The following is a 14,658-nucleotide window of genomic DNA, read 5'->3' as shown; positions in this document are numbered from 1 at the left end:
CGGGTAAAGATTAATATAGACGTACATATGCATGATCTGCCTGGGTCTATAAGAAGGTATATTCATCCATCAGAAGTTTGTAAGGTAAGTTGTGGGGGAGGAATGATGGCTTCCCAAAATCTTTAAATGGAGTTAAGCAGGACCCAATGCAGAGAACAGCACAGCAGAGTATTTGTCAGCTAACTGTGTGACAGCCAGAGAGTATCTTCATGTACTACTGTACTACGATTTGTTATCAATGTTAAAAATTTTGAATACACACATTTATTTCCAAAGAACTACCCAGAGCCTCAAACCTATTTCTTTCTCTCTTTTCTTCAAATACATTTACATGATACAGAGAGGTGGCTCAATACCCTAGCATCACTTTTTCTTGACATCAAAGTGTGATGAGAGGTTCGTTTTCCATTTAGCTGTGCTGTAGTTCAGTAGGTCTTGTCCCCTCCCCCAGAATGTGACTGGACACTGGTCTTGCTTATTGCCTCTTTTAAGTATCTTCCTTGGCACTGCAGGACAATCCATTGGCTCTTCATGCTGCTTCCAACTCCCAGCTTGAGCTTTTCTGCAGATAATACTAGGTTAGATTTTTAATTCATATTTGATAAACACAAGTACCTGATTCTGACTCTGTATCACATTTTGCAGTCTCTATTCAGCAGCGCTAAAATGTGTGAAGAAGCACCACAAAGATTCAATCAAAGAAATGTGCTGATAAAAGGAGAAAGCAGAGGGAGGACAGAGTCACAGAAGCTCATCGCTGTCCAGCTTTTTTTTTAAACTATCCAATCACAAACTGGAGGTGGGTCCAGGACTATCTGGTCCCTACCAGAAGAGGTCTGAATGATGCTGGTCATCAGACTAAGGACATCTAGCTGTTGAAAAGGGTACTGCATGGGTAAATCTCTGGATCAAAGGTTAATGTAGCAGTATAAAATATGGTTATTTTATCTCCTAAAAGATTGTTTTTATTTCCTCCTCTTCTGTTGGGTTTTTTTTTTTTTTAGGCTCCATGAATATGGTACATTGATCGCTATGGATGATGAGGCCTGTCGTTCTTTGCAGATGAATTGGTAGAAAATTACATTTACATTTAGTGTGATCTGGTGATTGGGTCCTATGACCGCGATGTTATGTCTTGTAGCCTGCTTTGGGTAGACGAAACCCTTTAAATTATCACAGCGCCAGGGTGTATCCGCCAGTCTCATGTAGCAGCGCACGTATTAAAATGTACAGATTCCCAGCTCCAACAATAAACCAATCAGGAATAAAATGCTGTTTTGTTCACAAAGCTGATTATTTCATTGTTCTGTATTATCCACATTTTGGCAGCAGGTGGAAAAAAATGCTGTAACACAATCTGCTTCTTCTGCAACCCTCATCATACCAGGTATTCATGTCATGTATTCATGTTCCTCCTATGTTAATAGCAGTTATGTAATTTCACATCTCTAATCTCATGGCCCCCATCTCCAGCTCTGCTTTGTTTGCCCTCTGCACGTGTTCCAGGTCTGCTTCTGTGTCTCGCTTCATGCAAGCCCCGCCCACGTCCCGGACAAGCCCCACCCAGCATCCGGCGGACACGCCCACCGCATAGCCTGAGAGCAGCGGACGGTGATTTTCCAGCCTGAGCAATCTGCAGCGCCGCTTCACATAGAGATAGAGAGCCCAGGAGCAAACACTAAGCCCAGGCTGGAGCACAAGTTTCAGGTAGGTGATCACAAAGTGTTATTTATGGGACTAACCTGCTTTATATAATAACATTGCATGGTAGAGCAATCCCGCTGCTTTATAGATGCTGTGGAACAATAAGCCCCAAGTGTGCCTTACCAGATTCTGAGCATGGCAGGAGTGCTAGAAATGTCATCCAGTGCTCTGGAGTTACAAGCCCCAAGTGTGTCTTGCCAGCTTCTGAACCAGAGGTGCCATACAGTGCTGTGGAACTACAAGTATCACTTTATGTAAAATACTTTCCACCTCATGAGTGCCACAGGTTGCATTCAGTGCTGTTGAACTACATTTTCTACCTTGTCATTCATCCCTGTTGATGAAGAATTAGCATTGATTTCACCCAGTGCTGTGCAACTACAACTCCCAGAATTGCCAGGGGAAGCCAGCTGACTAGGGTGTTTGAAAAAAGGACAGTATTAGAATGGGGGAAGAAACTCAAAATAGTGTTTAGGTGAGTCTGAAGTGAATTTGATCATTTCATATTTTTAAATTCCTTGTCCTAATGATACATCAGTTATCTTTTGATAGTGGCGTATTATACTTTACATGGAATGACACCAGAGGGAATCTGAAAATATTTTTTCCCCTGTTGGATTATATTGAACCAATCTTTAAAATGTTTTTTATTTCTTCCTTCCTCTGGATCAATGAAGCGTATAAGTTTCTGCCTGAAATATGCAGGCATTCTAGTTTTTTTTTAAGTTTGTTGAACTCCATGGACCTCTGTGTTTTTTTTTTTTTTTTTTTTTCAACCTAACTGAAATTTTGTAACTATGTCACCATTATTCTCTACAAGTTATACTCAATCAGGGTTCCTCCAGAAGTTACCGGGGGTTCCTTTAGCTGGGGCTCATTGACTTAGTTGGTGCTTACATAGTTCCAGGTCCAACATCTCTTTGCAGAATCAGCTGCATGAAGCCAAGCCCTTTTTTGAAGTGTGAACAATAATGTATGGGGGCAGTCTTCTTACGGCTGTTCTGGACTATAGCATGCAGATAAACGCAGTAAAGCACCAATGGTGCATTGGCCAAATGTTTGCCTTAGAATGGTGGCTGTCACTATAGGACTACAATGTAAAAATTATTGGCTACCCCATTGGTTCTCAATTCTGCAGGTCACAGTGTGCGTGTGACAATTACGAACGTGCCACTAGGATCAACAGTAGAACTATATGAGTCAGCATGCCCTGTCAGCCTTGCTCTGTATCAGAGTTGAGTAAGCTGCCTCCTTTTGGCTTACATGACCCATATCTTCCAGACTCTGAACTGCAAGTAATTTATGTGCTATGATTTCTAGTCTCATAGCCACTTGGGTAGTTTGTCACCTTTCCCACTCTTAGGAGAACCATGGAATTGTCAGGTTTTTTCAAACATTCAATGAACATATTTTACTGAGTAGGACAGGGATCTTTTTATGCAAACCATACACTTGTAGAGTAATTGGTTGTTCTGTTCCAGTCATATGCACTTTGAATAGTAGCCGGTATCCTTTAGGCTATAATTAACCTGAGCTGTAAAGTATTCTGAAACATTTTTAGGTTCTTGTTTGTAGAGAATGATTTTCTAGAAAGCCAGAGAATCATTGTGCCCAAAATCTTCCTTACTGCCAGGCGACAAATTAAGCAATGGCTTTACTTGGCACAGAATATTGGTGGAAGAATAGCATTACATTGCTGGTTCAGAGACTCTCATGCTTGTGCTGGAAAAAAGAGAGTATGGTGGTCATCTTAGCATTACAGTAGCTTACACAGGGATGTCCCCAAGGACAATGCTGGTGACACTCTGTCATCCCACTTAGATGGCTGTTGTCATGATATTGTACTTTGCTGTGTACCACCTGTGCTGGCACATCTTTTATGTTAATGTATAAGTACTACTGGTATGAAACCTTAGCTGACCTAAGTGTCACAAGAGAACCTGTTAGATGAACTCCAGTCATCTACCGGTAGAAGTAACGTTCTTTACCTAATTTTTTAAAGATGACCAGAAATTAATCATTGTCCAAAAAAGCAATGCCCGCCAACTGATCAATACATTGTATTGGTGTGTTGCCAATTCCTTTGCCCCTTTCAATGCAACACATCGAGTGAAAAACTGGAATTGTCAAAAAAAACATAAAACAAGCAACTAATACTTCACCAGAAGGTCTGTGCAGGTTAAATAAGGTTCAGAGCTGTGTTCCTAATATTAAGCTTAAAAACACAGAGACATGACCTCAAAATTAAAAAGGATGCATTACAAAGTGATATTTTACCAAAAGCTAAGGGATGAAATAAGCTGACTTCCAGCAGAGGTGGGGAGTTGATTAGCAGTGGTAATACCTATCTAGGGGTAGTACAAAGGACTATTGCCATTCCAGGCAGACCTAATAGACCACCACCATGGTGGACCACTTTGGGGGACCTCTGTACATATTCTAGATTCTCATTCAGAATTATCAAGATTGTTAATCTCGGATGGCATTTCTCAGAGCAGTGTTTCTTAACTAGGTTTCCTCCAGAGGTTGCTAGAGATTTCTTAAGCAAGAAGCAGTTTAAGTGACATCAATGGCTGTCTGTAAGTGGGACAGTCTTCCATGGGCCAGCAATGAAAGAGGCGTTCTTTCTACCGACCGTTAAGATAATATACCGTAAGTTGTGGATTTAATAGTTATAGAAGTGGTTCCCTGAGATCTGAAAGTTAACTCAAGGGTTCCCCCATGGTAAAAGATTGGGAAAAGCTGCTCTAGTGTGTGTAATGTGTGGTAAGACACGTATTATACTGTACATTGCAGCAATGCAGTGCAAAGATATAGTTGCATTGCTTTTTGTTCTGTATTGTCAAAACATTACAAGTGCATTTTTATATGGACTAATGTGCATTGAAAGCACAGTTTACAAAATTGGCTTTTCTAACGAAATACACATCATTTGTAAATGAGCCCTAAGTTTCTCATTTTTATTGGTTACCTTTGGCTGATGTTTACTTTTGGGCTGTTTTGTATCTGTAAACTGAAGGGAATGACTGAACAAAGGTTAATAAAGACTCTGTACGTAGCATGGCACACAGGGTCACACACAGCAATGTCAACTGCCAGCTTTAGATATTCTGCCTCATCGTCTGTGTTCCAGGAAACTTCTCAAACAGTGGTTTGTATTTCAGCGCCCGACCACCAATCAGATTGTGTTTGCTGGTGTTTATACTAACAACATATTTTATTTAGCATATGAGAGCTGGTATTCTATAAAAGGACACAAACAAATGCATGAAAGTTTCCCCAAAGGTATTTTTATTTTTTTATTATGGACGGCATGGGTTAGGGTTAAACACTACTAACCAATCTGATCATTATTCTGATCAGTAATTGGTTGGATGTCCCAAATCGTTGCAAACATGTACAAGGTCGTGTGCTTGCAATTGTTTTTCTCAGATAGAAAGTGATTGGAATTGGATGTACCTGATTGCTTGTGCATATAACACTTCTTACATATGCACAACAGGATGAAAACACAAAAATTGCAATAATTTTATTGGATTGGAAATCGGAACCTAAGCGAAATTTAGCTTGCATGTACTAGGCCTTAGAGCAGCCTTTCTCAACCTTTTTAATATGGGGGAGCTCCTAAAATAACTTTCAGGACTTCAGGAAACCCCTGCTATAATTATTATATCCACAGCACATTAGCATGATGGTCGGTGGGATGAATTCCTATTACATTACTGGTATCGCCTAAACTGACCTGAGAGGCACAAACTGCTCATTGCTCAAGGAACCCTTAGCAACCTCTCCTAATAAATTTTCCAGGGTGATGAGGTTTTGTCCTTTGTTCTGAACCTTTTGGTGGCAGTAAAATAAAACTATTTGGCTTTTGGAGCTTTTTTTGATGAGTGTTTTAGCATGCACCTAAACCTTGTTTTAATAACTATCTAGACGAGCTAGGTATCTGTCTAAGGCAGTGTATTTCAGAAGCAGCACACACAGTTATTAAGGTAATGAGTTTCTTTGATATTTGGCTGCTTGATTTTCAGTAGTTGACTTACAATGTTAAAAAAAAAAGTCAGATGTTATCCTAGCAATTTCTCTTTCAAATGTCAACCTTGTAATTGTTTTGTTTGCACATATGAAATATCTTTCTACCACCTGCATGTGCTCTGTAAGTAATAACATAGTACAAGCAGAGGTGTTCCATATAACTTGTTAAAATAGGGTCAGTGACTGCCAGTGACATTCCCTTCAGTGGTGTGTAAACAGTGCCACATTGTGGTACCTTCAATCTGTGCACACCTCTTCCCTGCAGTGAATTCTAAGTATAACTGTGGGGGAAATTCAGGTGATCTGGAGTCTCATAGCAACAGAACAATTTTAGTTGCTTTCAACATTCTTTGAAAAAAAAATCCTAGCAATCTCTGTCCTCAAATGTCCCAACCGCTATGAGATTCTGTAGCTGCTGTGGAACTACAAGACCTAATGGGCCACACTGTGTCCAGGATCAGCCACTTCTAGGGAACTACAAAAGCCAGAATGCCTTTAAAACTGAATGTAAGTACCTTGTAAAGTCCTGGTACTGGAGACTTGCATGCATTGCAGTGTTCTCCCCGGCCCCTTTTAGTCAGGCGCACCACCTGGCACTTTTTAGTAAGCAGCAGCCAGCTGTTTTTGGGTGATTACTGAAAAGTTGGGTCACAATACTGGGGCCATAACCCGCCTATATCTTCTTCCCACTTGGCTTAAAAACATTCTGGGGGGAACACTGCATCTGTTTCTGCAGACCTACATATGACCCTTTTTGTGACCAGAAAGGCAACCCTGTTTTGTACCCAAAAACCCACAAAAGTTTCTAAACCCACCACAAAACAAAGCTGACTTTTACTGCTAATATCAGAGTTGGTCATGTTGTAGGATTCAGTTGGTGTGTTACAGCCGACTGTTGTGTTAGAGACTGCTGCTAAATAACAGGAGAGTGTCTTCAAATTAAAGGGCAATATCATATGAGAGATGGCTGCTGCTACATAAGAGACTGCATCCACCATCAATAAGATCACTGATTACAAGTACATTACAAGAGAATGTACCACATTAAAGGAAATTGCAGGAGAGTGTTGCCTCATTACAAAAAACTGATGCGTTAAAGACTACTGACATGTTACAAAGAAATTGCTGTCACATTACAAAAGGTTGGATGAGGCTGCATGCACAGCTCATCTTTCATGCCAGAAACCCAGAATGATCAGGCAGGTAAGACACCTTATTGCAGAAAGGCCATCACCTGTCCCTTTCTGCAATAAATGTAGGCCTGATCATGCAAACTGAAAAGTGGAACTTTGTTTCCACTTTAAATAGGACTGCCCGGTTACTAGTAACTGTTGCATTACAAGAGACTTTAGGAGACTGCCTAAACATTACCAGAAACTGGTAGAGACTGCCACATTACTAAGGATTGTCAGTGTAGAGACTACTGACCTAATACACAGAGACAGCAAGAGACTGCTGCCACTTTACATTCAATTGCAAAAGACTTCTTTCACAATAATGGAAACCACCAAAGACCAGTGCATAACAAGAGACAGGTTACAGACATATTATAAAAAGACTGCTAGAGACAGAGCCAGGATCAATTACAAACCAGCCCACTGTGGTACTCTCCCTCCACCTAAACCCAAGGCTGAATTTTTCCAGTGCCTGACGTGTGTTATTTTTTATAGACGTATTGGATTCTTTATTTAATTTTATTAGAACTTTAAAAATCAATTAATAAATTAATCAAAAACCAGAACCTTTCTCTAATATTTATCATTCATTGTATTAATGGACAATACCGTAACATGATCAATAATACCCAATCAATCATGGCTTTGAGAAATATTGATCATTTATTGTGTTGTGCATTCATTTTATAGTGAATATCTAGCAATGGGGTCCTGGGCAGCCTAGATAGTCATACACTGTATTGTATCTGTTGTCCTATGTGGAACTACAAATACCAAAATAACTTCCCTGCCAGGTGCTATGCAGGTACTTTGTAGTGTATGAAGATAAATAGGGAGTAGCAAATGAAAGGTGCAGTGTAATCCAATAGGGTCCATTCACTTTCAGATGATAATTTGTGATTGGCTGCAGCTCCCCTTCACACATCGGCATTGCACCTTTCTCTGTCTTACTGAACAAGAGAAAGTTTTACAGCAGCAAAAAGCCACAAGTGGTCTGATCTCACAGCCTATGCTGGGACCTGTTTTCATGGAGTCACCACTCCTTTGCAGAAAAGCTTCTGCATTTCAGCTGCAGAAATGTGAAAATAAAATATGCAAAAAAAACAAAACTTTTCACTGGTCCTGCTGCTTAGGCAGTATCAGTGTTTGCACAGACTGAAGTTGTCTCCAAGTATAGGACTGATCCTTATAAGCCCAACCAAAAGAGATTTTTATTTTTATGTGTTGCCCTATTGGAGAGAATTTTCCTATACTTCCTATACTGGTGGTCACCCCCCCTTCCTCAACAGTGGGGACACAGAATTACAAGCGTGACAGTGATTGCGACCATTCTTTATTTTTATTGATAGTTCAGGTATTATTGTGGAAGGGTAGAAGCAATAAACGTACTCTTTGCAATCAGTTAGACCTTTACTCCTGCAGTTTTGGGGTCCCATGACCTAATGCTTCAATGGATCCCATCAGACTTTGGTATACATTTGTTGCCACATGCATTGTCCTTTTCTTTAGCTGCTTGCCTCCAGCCCTGTCTGCAACCCGTTTCAGAATTGCAAATTCATTTTAAAGGCTGTAACTTGGGAGCACCACACAAGACCCTGCTAGAGACTGAAGGGCATCATTAGGATGATGTTCTTAAGATCACTACCACAATATGTAGTATATGCACCTACTTGACAGTGTAGAAATTGTGCAATTGCACTATAGCATTTTTTTTTAAATAAAAGGGATTGAAGGATCAGATTGTGGTGTTTGGCCAGCTCTAGATTATATGCTTATGAAAAACTGCACTACTGTCTGATGACACAGAGGAGACACATAATGTGGCCACCTTTACTTACTACAGTCTATTTCACCCCATACAGTATGACATTCCTTGCATTTTGCTAAGTTTGGGAAATATTTTTGCTACTTAGGAGATAAAAGTCAAGTGCAACTTGTATTCTTGCAATGCTGAAGGGATGTAAGTGACACTTGGGAAAGGTTCTAGCATGGCGTCCCAAAAGCAGGTTGGGCCAGAGACCAAAGAAAACCTTGTTTGGTACCAAAGGCAGCCATTCCCAACCAAAGTCTTGTGGAGCCCAAGTTTCCCTCCACAACATGCCAGGACTGACCTATAAGATCCGATTGGTTCCGGAGCCAACATCACTTGGCAGAGCCAGCTGCATAAAACCAAGAACCTTTTCTACTGTCTAGAACGGTGGCTTTATGACCCTTATTGTTTGAAGGGTATTCTCCCACTGGCATCCAATGCAAAAAGTGTTTTTCCCCATGACTGATTATAGGTGGGTCTCCCCGACACCTAAAAATTATTTTAAGAGTTCATCGGGTATGGAATCATTAAGAAAGGCTGTCCTACAAAGGGCACAATGACTTTACTGACCGCTCCTGCTGTCTATAGGAAGTTAGGAGTTAAATCTGCAATTCCATCAACAGATTCCAATTATGAAGCCTTCTCCAAAACTAGAGGTGAGAACAGGCAGTCTGAGCACTTTTACTGTTGTCCTGGCAACAATTTTTGCCCACTTACATCCCATATTTAAATTGGCACAGCAGAAATGTGCTCATTATCTCATTAAGATAAAAGTATCGGCATCCTCTCCTTGTTAAAGGGTCCATCCAGGTATAATAGAGGCTTTGATTTCAAGCGGGTGCAAGCAAAATTGCCCTAGGACATGTAGGTTTGGGGTTTCAACCTCCCCTTCCCTATTCTTCAATCCATAGTGAGGTGTCCTGTGGTCCAGAAAGAGAACCGATGAGGCTGACAACTGCTAGTTTGCATGGGTTTGCAAATTGGCGACTTGCCACTAGTTATTATTTTTGTATCGGAATGAAACCCTCTGTATGCTAACAAGTTCCTGCACTTCTCTCACATTTATTTGTTTTTAACCAGCAATAGATAAAAATACGAGCTGATCTATACTGAAAAAGGAAGTGGGTTGGAGACCTACACAAGCGCATTGTGCAATGTCAGTATATGTAGACAGAGTGGAAATTTCCACTAGACAATCCGAAGTTTCATATTAATGACTAGTAAATGTTTACATGGCTGACAATATGGATTTTATATACAAAGCTGGACACATTTTAGCGGAGATTTGTAAAAGTTTTACTTAGCAGAAAATGTTAACAAAACATCTTACAAGATAAACTGCAGAGAATTCAATCCAGTTCAGCATGCGTTAATCAACACAAGACATTCTAGATCAGTTCCAGACTAATGTTCAGTTGTCACCAGGACAGGAAGACTTGGATATTCTAACCCTTCTCCATGCTACTAAAAATATATTTTTGTTGCTGTCTGTTGGAGAAAATTGTCACTTCTTGTCCTGATGTAAATGAAAATCTCCCCAAAATGGACACAGATCCTTCAACTGTTCCCTGTTTTTTCTATAACAAATCTATAACAAATATTTTATAATGGAGATGAATGCAGATAAAGAAATGATAATGGTCTATGAACTTATGTCCCTTTGCCATGGGTCGGGATCTTCTTCCCACTTGGCTTAAAAACATTCTGGGGGGAACACTGCATCTGTTTCTGCAGACCTACATATGACCCCTTTTGTGACCAGAAAAGAAAGGCAACCCTGTTTTGTACCCAAAAACCCACAAAAGTTTCTAAACCCACCACAAAACAAAGCTGACTTTTACTGCTAATATCAGAGTTGGTCATGTTGTAGGATTCAGTTGGTGTGTTACAGCCGACTGTTGTGTTAGAGACTGCTGCTAAATAACAGGAGAGTGTCTTCAAATTGGCTGCTGCTACATAACAGACTGCATCCACCACATTAAAGGAAATTGCAGGAGAGTGTTGCCACATTACAAAAAACTGATGCGTTAAAGACTACTGACATGTTACAAAGAAATTGCTGTCACATTACAAGAGGTTGGATGAGGCTGCATGCACAGCTCATCTTTCATGCCAGAAACCCAGAATGATCAGGCAGGTAAGACACCTTTTTGCAGAAAGGCCATCGCCTTCCCCTTTTCTGCAATAAATGTAGGCCTGATCATGCAAACTGAAAAGTGGAACTTTCTTTCCACTTTAAATAGGACTGCCCGGTTACTAGTAACTGTTGCATTACAAGAGACTTTAGGAGACTGCTTAAACATTACCAGAAACTGGTAGAGACTGCCACATTACAAAGGATTGTCAGTGTAGAGACTACTGACCTAATACACAGAGACAGCAAGAGACTGCTGCCACTTTACATTCAATTGCAAAAGACTTCTTTCACAATAATGGAAACCACTGAAGACCGGTGCATTACAAGAGACAGGTTACAGACATATTATAAAAAGACTGCTAGAGACAGAGCCAGGATCAATTACAAACCAGCCCACTGTGGTACTTTCCCTCCACCTAAACCCAAGGCTGAATTGTTCCAGTGCCTGCCGTGTGATATTTTCATAGACTTATTGGATTCTTTATTTAATTTTATTAGAACTTTAAAAAACAATTAATAAATTAATCAAAAACCAGAACCTGGTTGATTGCCTTCATTGCCACCTGACCTAAAATCTTTCTGATCTGCTGTCTCTGTAATTCTACTAGATGTTTCTGCGGCTGTAGGGTTATTTGCGTGTTGTATCAACATCAGCGATGGATAATTGTCCCTCCTGGGAGTTGCAGTTCCAGGTGCCAAGTCGCTTCACACGGAATCCCCAGAGCGAACGCGGGAATGATGTCATACTAACCAACTCCGAGCTTGTGGAGTTCTGGAATGAAATGGGGAATTTACATGGAGTGAATTAAATGCAGAGATCCAAATGTCATTATTTACCTCAATCATCTTCCTGACTCCTTACAGTTACTCTACATTCTAAAATGTCACAATAACACAATATACAGGATGATATGATGTCATTAGTCTGCAGGCAGGGGGAAGCCTTTCCTTGGAGCACATCCCTACAAATGCATTGCATCGCATTTGCAACACATAGCACATGCATTGGCGCACGTTTTTGCTATTCATTGTTGATGGCACCCCAACACTCCTTACTAGTGCATTATAGTGCAAGATACACAGCCTTGTGTTACCATTCCATGCATTGTCTGTAAGCCATGTGCAGAACTGGGCAGGCCTTGTGGTCCTGAATGCAACTTGCACAGCAACACATGTGTTAACAAAATGTAATACAAACCTTTACAGGAAATGAGCCCTTTCACCCAGTGATCAACTGCAATATTGTAACAAGGTGAGTATCTGGATCCACAGACCTGATGCAGTGGGTAGGACTATATAAACCTATCTTGTAGGCTTGTAAAAGATGGCGCTATTTAGTCACATGACCAAGGAAGCATTGGCAAGGCGCCAGCACTGCAGCTTTGTGCATTCATGTACAGATGTCCAATTTTGGGTGCAGAAATAAATCGCCAACCATAAACCATTCTTTTATTTTTCTTTTACCGCCGCCAAGGAATAATATACATTTCCAAGGGATCAGGGTTACGCATTTCACAACAATGAAAGCTGGAAATGTACAAAAGAAGTATAACATATCATATAACATATGATTTCATAACAGATTATTTTTCTCATAAAAATATCACTTTCTGGGTTATATCCCTTTTTTAACCACAAGTCCCTATTTTTGTAGATCTCAGCAAAAAAACATCTCCAAATTTTGCATTTTCTTTTCTTTTTTTTTTTTTTTTAAACGCTCCTGTTCTCTGTGTAGTTTGCATGTTTGTCAAGTTTATGTGAAGGCAAATATTTGTCGTGATCAGGTGTTAGAACCCTGTGATAATTTTAAATATAAAATTCAGATTTGTTTTCGGGTTTATTAAATGTTTTTCTGTAGCTTTGAAACCTATAAAGAATATAACAAAGGATCTAAAAAGGAGATAAAATGTGCAAAACTTTAAAATGAAAGACAGATTGCAAAGGAAAGTAAGGCCAAATATATTAATAGCAAAAAGATCAGATCTGAGCATGTAGGCCCCTTAAAGGATGTTGCTGGGCTGGTAACTGGGGATAAAGACAAGGCAGATTTACTAAACACTTTTTTTTTAGCTCTGTGTGCACAAAGGAAAATAGCAGAGCTCAAGTCCAAATTCATAATAGCAATGTGGCCTTAAATGAGTCACAATGGCTCAGAATTGATATGATTGAGAAACAGCTGGGAATATTAATGTTGACAAAGCACCAGGACCTGATGGATTACATCCATGTGTCCTAAAAGAGCTGAGTTCAGTTATTTCAAAGCCATTATTTCTAATTTTTAGAGACTCTTTGGCAAAGTACCGATGGATTGGCGTAAGTTCCTATCTTCTGAATACCTATCTTCCTAAATGTGGTTCCTATTTTCAAAAAGGGAGCAAAGTCATTACCAGGTAACTACAGTTAGTTTAAAGTCCATAGTTGGAAAGGTTGGAAATAATCCTTCCCCCGTACAAAGCATTGGTCAGACCACATCTGGAATATGAAATCCAGTTTTGGGGACCAGTTCACAAAAAGAACATTGTTGAATTGGGGAGAGTGTAGAGAAGGGCAACTAAACTAATAAAAAGAATGGAGGAGCTCAGCTATGAGGAGAGATTAGCTGAACTGAAACCATTCCCCCTTGAGAAGAGACATATAAGGGGGGATATGATCACCCTGTATAAATAAATAAACGCTCCATATAGAGAACTCTCTTCCCCATTATTCACTTTGAGATCATTACAAAGAACAAGTGGGCACTCTTTGCGTCTGGAGGAAAAGAAGTTTTAGCTCCGGATAAGGAAGGGATTCTTCACTTTAAGGTCTTTGAAAATGTGGAATCGGCTCCCTCAGGAAGTAGTTTCAGCAACTACTATAGATTGCTTTAAGAAAAAGTTGGATGTTTTTCTAGAAGCACAGAATATAACGGTATTAAGGCTTTAAAGTAAAAATACCAGTGACTGTTGATCCAGGGAACATCCGATTGCCTCATGGAATCAGGAAGGAGTTTTTTCCCCTGTTGTACCAGCAAATACAACAAGCAAATTGTATCAGGGTTTTTTTTTGCCTCCCTCTTGACCAACTATGTCTTATAGGATTTTATCTGGGATAGGTTTGTTTCACTAGTGGAACTTGATGGACTTTTTTTCAACCTAACCTACTATGTGGCTTGTAATGGCTGGACTAATTGGCTGTCTAACTATCAATTTCTGATGATTTTGGGACGGGTGAGTAAATACAGACTGCCGGAAACCCCAAACCAAGCTGCTGGAAAAGGATGTAATTGACACCCAGAAATCTTTTATTTCTTTCAGGAAGAACAGAGAAAGTTAATATTGTCTTTCCTGTCTGCAACCTCATTGTACAGATTTACCCTCACTTCCTGTCCCTTTGATGCCTGTATAGGAATAGGGCTAGATGTGGGCGTCACTGATACAGAAAGGCACAGAGAGCAAAAAAACATCATTTCACATGGGATACAGCACCACTTAGAGCCCAGGTGCCCAACCTATGCATTTTGGTACTTCCCGTCCAGCCCTCTCAGCAGCCAGGGATCAGGGTTTTCCTTATCTAGAAAGAGGCAAAGAGGGAAGATTTTCTTTAAACTTTGGTCTAGTAACTGAAACATTTGTTTAATTTAAACTTCTGCCAATTTTTGCATTTTTTTCCTCCCTGACCTTAATGCATTAAATGTGGTGTGACTTTAAGGGTACACCATTTACAGAATGTTTACAGTCTTCTGTGGTGTAACTGCAGTCTCTAACCATCTCCTGTAGTACTAGGTCTGCAGTCTCTGACTGTCTCCTGTAGTACAGTAC

General features: G+C 40.1%; 1 protein-coding gene across 1 annotated transcript in view; it reads left to right on the top strand.

Annotated features, from left to right (window-relative positions):
* The first annotated feature begins 1,552 nt into the window (after positions 1-1,552).
* SLC6A6 (solute carrier family 6 member 6) overlaps positions 1,553-14,658 on the top strand; it is a 36,973-nt gene continuing 23,867 nt past the window's right edge. Inside the window, exon 1 of the mRNA XM_072420515.1 lies at positions 1,553-1,707. The gene's annotated coding sequence lies outside the window, so the exon portion shown is untranslated. The remainder of the gene's footprint in view (positions 1,708-14,658) is intronic.

Source organism: Pyxicephalus adspersus, chromosome 8 (genome assembly GCF_032062135.1).
Source record: "Pyxicephalus adspersus chromosome 8, UCB_Pads_2.0, whole genome shotgun sequence".
Classification (NCBI taxonomy): Eukaryota; Metazoa; Chordata; class Amphibia; order Anura; family Pyxicephalidae; genus Pyxicephalus; species Pyxicephalus adspersus.
Note: the sequence above shows the minus strand (reverse complement) of the source record. Positions and strands in the feature narration are given on the sequence as shown.